Source organism: Nelumbo nucifera, chromosome 1 (assembly GCF_055504915.1).
Source record: "Nelumbo nucifera cultivar China Antique chromosome 1, China Antique-T2T, whole genome shotgun sequence".
NCBI lineage: Eukaryota > Viridiplantae > Streptophyta > Magnoliopsida > Proteales > Nelumbonaceae > Nelumbo > Nelumbo nucifera.
In genome coordinates, this window is record NC_142649.1 from 166,411,765 (window position 1) to 166,420,904 (window position 9,140).

Here is a 9,140-nt window from a genome sequence, read left to right on the forward strand (position 1 = left end):
GTCCTTGTGGAGTGGGACGATCTACCATCAGCAGAGGCCACCTGGATCCCCTGGTCGGATCTTCACAATGCCTATCCTGATCTCGAGCTTGAGGACAAGCTCGTTGCCTAGGAGGGGTGTAATGTTATGGATGCATTCGTAGGAAAGGTTTACCGCCGCTGCCGGCAGCAGCAGTAAGGAGCGGGCCCACACGACAACTCATTAGGGGTTCCACACTTATCTTGCCACGACAGCTCTGCTCGCCAACTCGCCGCCAGCTTACATTATCCCTCATCCCTTATCCTTATCTTATGTTCTTAGTAAGAGTTTTATTTGCCACTAGAAGTAGGAGTTTGTTTACCATTAGAAGTAGGAGTTTGAGTTTGATTTAGAGAGGGATTATCCTAGCCTAGCCGAATACATCAAGGAACCCTCTCTTGTAATCTCCTATTTAAGGAGCCTATGAATTGGAATAAAGCATTCAGTTTTCCAGTAAGAGAGGAGTGAGGAGAGTTCGAGTGGTCTCTTGGACAAATCACCCATTCGGTTTCCACAATAGGGTCTGAATGCAAGGGAAGGCGCAAGGGGAAGCAAGAGGTTCTCCCCGTGGACCGACCCGTGACGAGATCCTACGCCCTGGTCTCTCGTACCAGTTCTCTTTCTCGTAGTGAAGGGTGTGCAGATGGGAGAGACGAGAAGAGAGGCAGAGATGTAGAGATGAGAGGAAACCCTTGAAGTGGGTTTGTTTTCTCTCTCCTTTCCTTCTCTAAATCTTAAATGATGAGGTAAGATCCGGTGTGGCACGACTATACTTTAAACACTATGCCAGTCGGTGCTGCGCTCTGATACCATTGATGCTCCAAGTACATGTAGAGGCGAACGACTGAGATCTTCATGTATCAAACCTGCATGCAAAGAGAGAATAATAGCAGCTGCGCAGTATAGGATCCGAGACACCAACCTCTCGAAGAAAGTCTAAGAGAGAACTGCTTAATCTAATCAGAGCCGAAGCTGAGAGGATATTTTCCCTTCTCAATTAAAGAACTTGTGTTGTGTGTGAGAAGCACTTGGGAGTGATCCCTTATATAGTTGATTCTCCAACGTTAAGTTCCCTGTTATTAGGAACAAACAATAACCAGAATAACCAATTGAGATAAGTGTTCCTCAACAGTAAAATTCATGCTCCATCAGATTTGAAACAAGTGTCTCATGTTGACCAAGGATCTAACCACTTGGTCATCCAGTCTACATTGGGTCAAATGGATATCCATTGACCCAATAAGAGCTGGAATATGGATCCAAATAATCCAACAATATTGGTATTTCCATGCAAAAAAATGTTTTCAAATAAATTTGTTTTTATAGAAAATAAGTAAATAGATAATTATTTAAAATGAATGATTGTGTGTGAGAGTGTTGCATGGAGATAACCATAAAATAATCATCTCCCATCAACATGTGGCTTGTCACATGACCATTGGATATTCTAACATGTTGAGGATTAAACGAGGGCCTATGGCCACTCTACCATCATCTCCCACTTGGCCAGTTAGGCCCAAGATGAATAAGTGCCAACCAACCCTATTGCTTTAATGTGCCTTACATAATCTGTAATTGCAATGGGTTTAGTCAAGGGGTCAGCGATCATATCTTTTGTAGGCACATATTCTACCAAGATCTCATTTCGTTGGTAGACATCATATAAATACTGGTAATGGAGATCTATGTGTTTCCCTTTAGGGCCGATCTCACCATTTTTAATTGTCTTAATGGCAGCTTGGTTGCCATTGAAGATTTTCACAGCTCCTATTGGCACATCAGGAATTCGGAGTTCTTCCAAGAATCTCCTAATCCAAACTACTTTAGATGCCGCGGAACTACAAGAGATAAACTCAACTTCCATGGTGAATTTAGCTACACAGCTTCGTTTCTTGTTTGTCCATGAGACAACACCTCCTCTTAAGAGGAATAAGTACCCAGTTGTGGATTTTCTATCATCCGGGTCACCTGCAAAATCTGCATCACAATAACCCAGTAACTCTAAATCGTTTGCATGATAGGTTAATTTGAAGTGTTTTGTTAACTGCAAATATCTAAATATATTCTTTTAACAGTCTTCCAATGTACTTTACTTGGGTTACTTTGGTATCTACTAACAAGACCTACTGCATATGAGATATCTGGTCTTATGCAAAGCATGGCATTCATCAAGCTACCAATAGCTTGAGCATAGGGTCTATACTTCATTTTCTCTATTTCTTCATCATTAGTTGGAGCCATATCTCTACTTAATTTGGTTCCTTTACAAATTGGAGTTTCAACTTAATTACAATCTTTCATATTGAATTTCCTTAGGATTTTTTCCAAGTAATGCTCTTGTGAAAGAGTTAAGGTTTTAATGTTCCTATCTCTTTTTATTTTAATTCCAAGTACATAACTTGCATCACCCATGTCCTTCATTTCAAAGTTGGTTTTTAACCAATCTTTGGTTTCATTAATCATAGACACATCATTTCCAGTAATAAGAATATCATCTACATATAATGAAAGAACAACAAAACTGCTCCCACTATTCAAAGAGTAAACACAATGATCAAACGGATTAAGTATAAATCCAAGTTTAGAGATTGCTTCATGGAAGGTATGGTACCACATCCTAGAGGATTGTTTTGAATCATATAATGATTTCTTTAATTTATACACTTTATTTTCTTGTCCCTCTATTACATAACCTTTGGGTTGAGTCGTGTATATTTCTTCATTCAGCTTTCCATTCAAAAAAGCAGTTTTGACATCTAATTAGCACAACCTGATTTTTGGGTAAATCAATTAATTCCCAAACCTGATTTTTATTTATTGAGTCTAACTCTTCTTATATAGTTTCACATCACTTTTCTTTATCAAGTGCATCCATAGCATCTTCAAAGTCAAATTGGATCATCAAGAGACTTTTCATTCAAGTAGGTATAATAATCTTTTAATCTTGATGAAGGGAATCTTTCTCTTTGAATTCTACCTAAGGTGTCATTATTAGGTGAAGCTTGTCTATCAGGTGCAGTCTCAGCTTCTATAATTTCTTTATTTAATTCAAATAATTCTAGGTAAATATTTATTATTCTCAATTTGATCTTCTAGAAAAACAACATCCCTACTTTCTATTAATTCAACTGTTCTATCAGATTTATGATTAACAAACCTATACCCTTTGCTATTATCACTATACCCTATAAAGGTACACCGTAGACTCTTGTTATCTAACTTGCTTCTTTGCTGATTTGGCACTCTTACATAGGCACTAGCCCCTTAAATTTTGATGTTAGTTAGGTCTGGTTTTCTACCGATCCACATTTCAGGGGGTGTTAAACTATTAACTTTAGTTGGAACCTTATTTAGGATATACACAGCAATACCTAAGGCCTCTCCCTAAAAGTGTGTTCCTAGACTTGAGTGAGATAACATTGATCTCACTATATCCAACAAAGTCCTATTTCTCCGTTCAGCCACTCCATTCTGTTGTGGCATGAAGGACATGGTTAATTGGTGTATAATTCCATTTTGTGTACAAAAGTCACTAAATAGGTTAGAGATATATTCTCCACCTTTATCACTCTTAAGGGTTTTTATTTTTCTACCCAATTGATTTTCTACAAGTGTTTTATATTCTTTAAATTTCTCTAAGATTTCTGATTTTTCTTTTAATTAGATACACAAAACCAAATCTGGAGAAATCATCTATAAAAGTTACAAAAGGCCACAAACATCAGAGTGTATTATAGTCAATAATTCCTCTGATTTCTTTCATTTCTTAAAGGGAAGCCTAGTCATTTTTCTACTAAGGCATGGTTCATAATAATTGAAATTCATTTCTATTTTGGGAATTAAGCCATTGGTGTTCATTCTCATCATTTTATCTTTGTTTATATGACAATCTCATGTGCCATATGTATGCATTTTCATTCACATGATAAGCACAATCATAACTAGAAAGAGCATCAACTTTATTGATAGTCAAACGATATAATCCATCAGACTTATTCCCAAACATTAAAACTCTACTATGCTTTCCTATGGTCACTTTTCCTCCCTTGAAACGTACATCAAAACCCTTCTCGTCTAATAGAGGTACAGACAACAAATTTCTCCTAAAATTAGGTGTATACAATACATCATTAAGGATTAAATTTGTGTTTTCATTTATGGGGATCTTCACTTTTCCGATTCCAAGTACATCAGTGTAGGTGTTGTTTCCCATAAAAATTTTGTGTTCTCCTGTTTTCATTTCCTTCAATTCCAGGAACATCTTTTTAGTTTTGCAAATATGCTTAGAAGAGCCAGAATCTATGCACCAATAAGAAAAAAACAGAATCAGTAAAGTATGATTCAAAGACTACACAAACTATGTATTTCTTTTCAATTTTTCCTTTTTCATTATTTGATTTATTCTTCTTGCATTCAGGGCAATTATATTTTGTATAGCCTTGTTTTCCACAATTAAAGCAATGTTTACCCTTAGTCTTCTTGAATCCCTTTGAGAATTTAAATTTCTTGTTAAATTTATTCCCATTATTATTTTTGAAAAACTTGCCCTTAGGCTTTTCAGTCAATTGGAAAGTTTCAGTTGGTTTGGGAGTAACCATTAATGATGAAGGTTGGGATTTCTTCCTCTTCCTCTCAGCCTCTAATCCTAACAAGGTAGGTAAGTTTTTTATACTAACTTCTCTTCTAGATAGGTTTAAAGTTGTTACTACAGAATTCCAAGAAGATGGGAGGCTATTAAGAATGGTGGAGACCTGAATTTTCTCAGGAATAGGGTTCCTAGTGGCTGCCAATTCTTTGGCAATCACATTCATTTTACTAACATGATTTACTAAAGAATCATTTTCTCTCATTTCACAGCCATAATATTTTTCAATTAACAATTGAACATAGGTTTTAGTTATTTTTCCATATGTTTCTTTAATGGCTTCAAACATATCTTTGGCATTATTGTATTCTTCAAACACAACTTCTATGTCAGGCTCCATAAAAGTTAACAAACAATTTCTTGCCTTCCTATTATCTTTTTCCCATTTTTGATATTCACGAATTACAGTCAAGGAATCATTATCAGCAGGTTTAGCAAGAATAGATTTATCTAAAACATAATCAACATTTTCTTCATCAAGTATCCTTTTAATCCTATGTTTCCAAAGAGCAAAATTGGTGCCATTCAGTTTCTCAGTTTTATTGAGTTCTTGGAATAATGCAGTAGCAGACATGATTCAAAATAGCAATAGTATTCCAGAAATAAATAAAGCAAGTGCAATATCAGTTGGCTGTATTTTACGAGACTGTTATTCAATTTCGAAGGCCAAAAATAAATAAATAAAGTAAATGCAAATGGAGTACTTAGTTGTTTACGCAAAAAATACTAATCGGTAGCTAAGTTATCCAGCAGATTTAATTTGTCCAGCTCTCACTGCTCTTTTTAATTCAGCAGCAGCTTTGGTATTCGACAATGATGCTTCTAAGTGGTTCAAAAAAATGTATCCTAAAAAAATGACAGCAAATGATCAATAAGATGTATGAATCAACGATTGCAAAAAAAGAACGAACAAAAATCGAAATAAGCGAAAAAAGCAAGTATATAAAACTTTAATACCCGATTTGAGATGCTTGGGTTCGCCTCACTGGTCGAATCTGCCTTATCTAACCAGATTTGTTTTGTAGCGAACGAAAATAGTAAAAAGCCCTAAATTTATTTAGAGTTTCTTGTCTCACTTAAGATTTGAGTAGCTATGGAGATGACTGAAGTTTCTGTAGTTCCTTAAGCAGTAGATTCGTTTATGTATCTGAGAAAACTCGAACTACTAGTGATGCTTTCAAGGTTGCAGTAACATAGGAGTGAAGCCGCTGTCGTTAGAAGCCAATGGTGGGACTGGAGGTGAGAAAAAAACGTTGAACTGGGTTCTGTTGTCTCGGAGTTTCCGGAGCCACCGTTTGTTTGGAGATGGGCAGTCGAACAGGGTTTCGTAGCAGAAACCAGACGAAACTCTCGTACCAGTTCTCTTTCTCGTAGTGAAGGGTGCACAGATGGGAGAGACGAGAAGAGAGGCAGAGATGTAGAGATGAGAGGAAACCCTTGAAGTGGGTTTGTTTTCTCTCTCCTCTCCTTCTCTGAATCTTAAATGATGAGGTAAGATCCGGTGTGGCGTGACTATACTTTAAACACTATGCCAGTCGGTGCTGCGCTCTGATACCATTGATGCTCCAAGTACATGCAGAGGCGAATGACTGAGATCTTCATGTATCAAACCTGCATGCAAAGAGAGAATAATAGCAGCTGCGCAATATAGGACCCGAGACACCAACCTCTCGAAGAAAGTCTAAGAGAGAACTGTTTAATCTAATTAGAGCCGAAGCTGAGAGGATATTTTCCTGTCTCAGTTAAAGAACTTATGTTGTGTGTGAGAAGCACTTGGGAGTGATCCCTTATATAGCTGCTTCTCCAACGTTAAGTTCCCTGTTATTAGGAACAAACAATAACCAGAATAACCAATTGAGATAAGTGTTCATCAACAGTAAAATTCATACTCCATCAGATTTGAAACAAGTGTCTCATGTTGACCAAGGATCTAACCATTTGGTCATCCAGTCTACATTGGGTCAAATGGATATCCATTGACCCAATAAGAGCTGGAATATGGATCCAAATAATCCAACAATATTGGTATCTCCATGCATAAAAATGTTTTCAAATAAACAATCAAATAAATTTGTTTTTATAGAAAATAAGTAAATAGATAATTATTTAAAATGAATGATTGTGTGTGAGAATGTTGCATGGAGATAACCATAAAATAATCATCTCCCATCAATATGTGGCTTGTCACATGGCCATTGGATATTCTAACATGTTGAGGATTAAACGAGGGCCTATGGCCACTCTACCATTAACTGCATCTGGAATGCAGTCTTGACTCTTGAGTCACAAGTGGTTTAACCAATGAACCACATGGATGACCAGGTCCCAATTTTGATAGTTACCGTTCTAGATCGAGCCTATGGGTATCGGTCGAGCTTGGATGCTTGCTTTTTCAATTATTTGATCGGTAGAAGGATAAGTTCAAGATTTGTATTTCTTTTCCAAGTTTCGTACCAGATGACAGTGGTTTAACACAAAAACACTTGAGGCCATGTTGCCAATGAAGTATAAAAGACTCCAATCAATCTGCTATAGATTAATCTGATACAGAGCTTCAATTGTCACTCCAGTATTTGATTTCAAATTAAGGTTAAATCAAATTCCAACTTCAACGCTTCAGCGATCTCCATTCCTAATTGAAAGCCGAAAACTCGGCTTGCAGAGATCCTTGTACCATAGCTCGGCTTGTAGCAAACTTTCCTTTAATTGGCGCACACGATCAACACATTCGAATATTCCCCATTGAATTAAGAGATGCTACAGCAGTACTGAACAGCCCCATCCGTCAATTACAGTTTATTTCTAATCCAGTTCCTTCGGAGGAGGACGCCGTTTAAACGACTCTACAAGAAGTCAATTAATGATGGATTAATTGAAAGTTAATGCACTGCTAAAGCGCTCCTGACTCCAGCAGATGATTTTAGAAAGAGAGCTGAAAGGTTTCTTTCTGAATGAGTATTAATTAAATTTTGATCATTTTGTTATAGTTGGGACAAAGACGTATAATAATGGGTTTCTTGACTACCATATTAAGGGTTTGAGTGCTAGGCAAATAATTGTAAGTATGAGGGAACTTTTTTTACGCCATCTCCAAGGTGGATAAATAATTTTTTACGCCATCTCCAAACTGAACCAAACTAAATTGACCAAATGAATATCCCTAGTTAGGGGCGAGCATGTGCAGGTTCGGTTCAGTTTCATGGCAGAACATGGAACCTACCCTATAGGGGTTGGTTCCAGATTTTTAGAACCAGAACCTACCTTGTGAAAGTTGGTTCCAAGGTCAGTTCTGGCCTTGGTGGTTTTGAGGTTAGTTCCAAGGTCTACCTATGGAACCTATAGTTTAAAATTTTACTATCTTTATTGATTAAATTGAATAAGTTAATATGTAAATTATCATTATATGGTTTAAAATTTATAATTTTATAAATATTATCTTTTACATTACTTATTATATACATTCAAATATTAATATGAAAATAAATGATCAAATCACTTAAAGTAACTCAGTGGTGAAGTGAGACCATGACTTTTATAACCACGAGTGCTTGGATTCAAATCTTTACAATCCCAAAAGTATTCCTGGGTTTATTCTAAAGCAACTTTGGTTGTAAGGCAGGTTCCACCAAGACCAATCAAGGCCGATTCATTGGATTGGTTTGGGTAGAATAAACTCCTAGACCCTGGAACCACCCTAGGAGGAAATCGGTTCCAACAATTTAGAACCAGACCTTACCCTGTAACAGATTGGATAGGATTGGTTTAAGGTCGATTTCTTTTGATTCCGAGTAGAAGCTAACCATGTGCTCACCCCTACCCTAATTATATGTGATGATGAAGAGCCTCTTCCGATCATTTTAGGTAAATAAGGGCCGGTAAATTGATAAACGGGTTTGTTTTGCATTATTTTTACCTGAGAGTATCAATCAGTTTCCCTGGAAATTGATACCTCCAAAAACTTGGATAAATGCCTTACTCATGCCTTCAAAACAGGCGATTGGACTACCCCAGTGTAAAAGGATAAATAAGCAGCTAGCATATGTAAATTCAGGGAATGCAGTTACCAAGTCAAAATTTTACTTGAAAAATTCTTATCTGGATAAGTATATTTACCCGATCGAATAACAAAAAGCAAACGAGACCTACCAAGATAGTCTCCTCTTACTTGGTCACTCCTTGAATGTGAAAAGTCTCCCCAATTTCCTGATCGACCTGCAACTTGCCGATATATATACATAAACACATGCGTGGAATAGTTCAAGTGGAAGGGGTGAATTTAACTATATATCTATATATTTAGTATTATTAATGGATGCATTTTCTTAAAAGAACAAGATAGCTACTTTGAACCGGTTGTCCTTTAAAAAAGAAAAAGAGAAAAAATGAAGGAAAATTGATTGGCTTTCAAGAAAGTACAAAAAAAAAGTCTCCAGATTACTTTCGTGGAAGCATCTCTTTCGGTGGGTGATAAGGCTAC

At 36.7% G+C, this 9,140-nt stretch overlaps 1 long non-coding RNA gene across 3 annotated transcripts in view; it reads right to left on the reverse strand.

The window, feature by feature from the left end:
* Window positions 1-7,246, reverse strand: part of LOC148804116 (uncharacterized) — a 22,057-nt gene extending 14,811 nt beyond the window's left edge. Inside the window, exons 1-3 of one of the 3 annotated variants that reach the window (XR_016080572.1) lie at window positions 7,118-7,246; window positions 5,621-6,274; window positions 5,380-5,509 (exon numbers count right to left, since the gene is read on the reverse strand). This is a non-coding gene — a long non-coding RNA (uncharacterized LOC148804116). Of the gene's footprint in view, window positions 1-5,367; window positions 6,275-7,117 lie in introns of all 3 variants that reach the window. The other 2 variants (XR_016080571.1, XR_016080570.1) reach the window with 2 other exon arrangements.
* Between the last annotated feature and the right edge of the window lie 1,894 nt (window positions 7,247-9,140).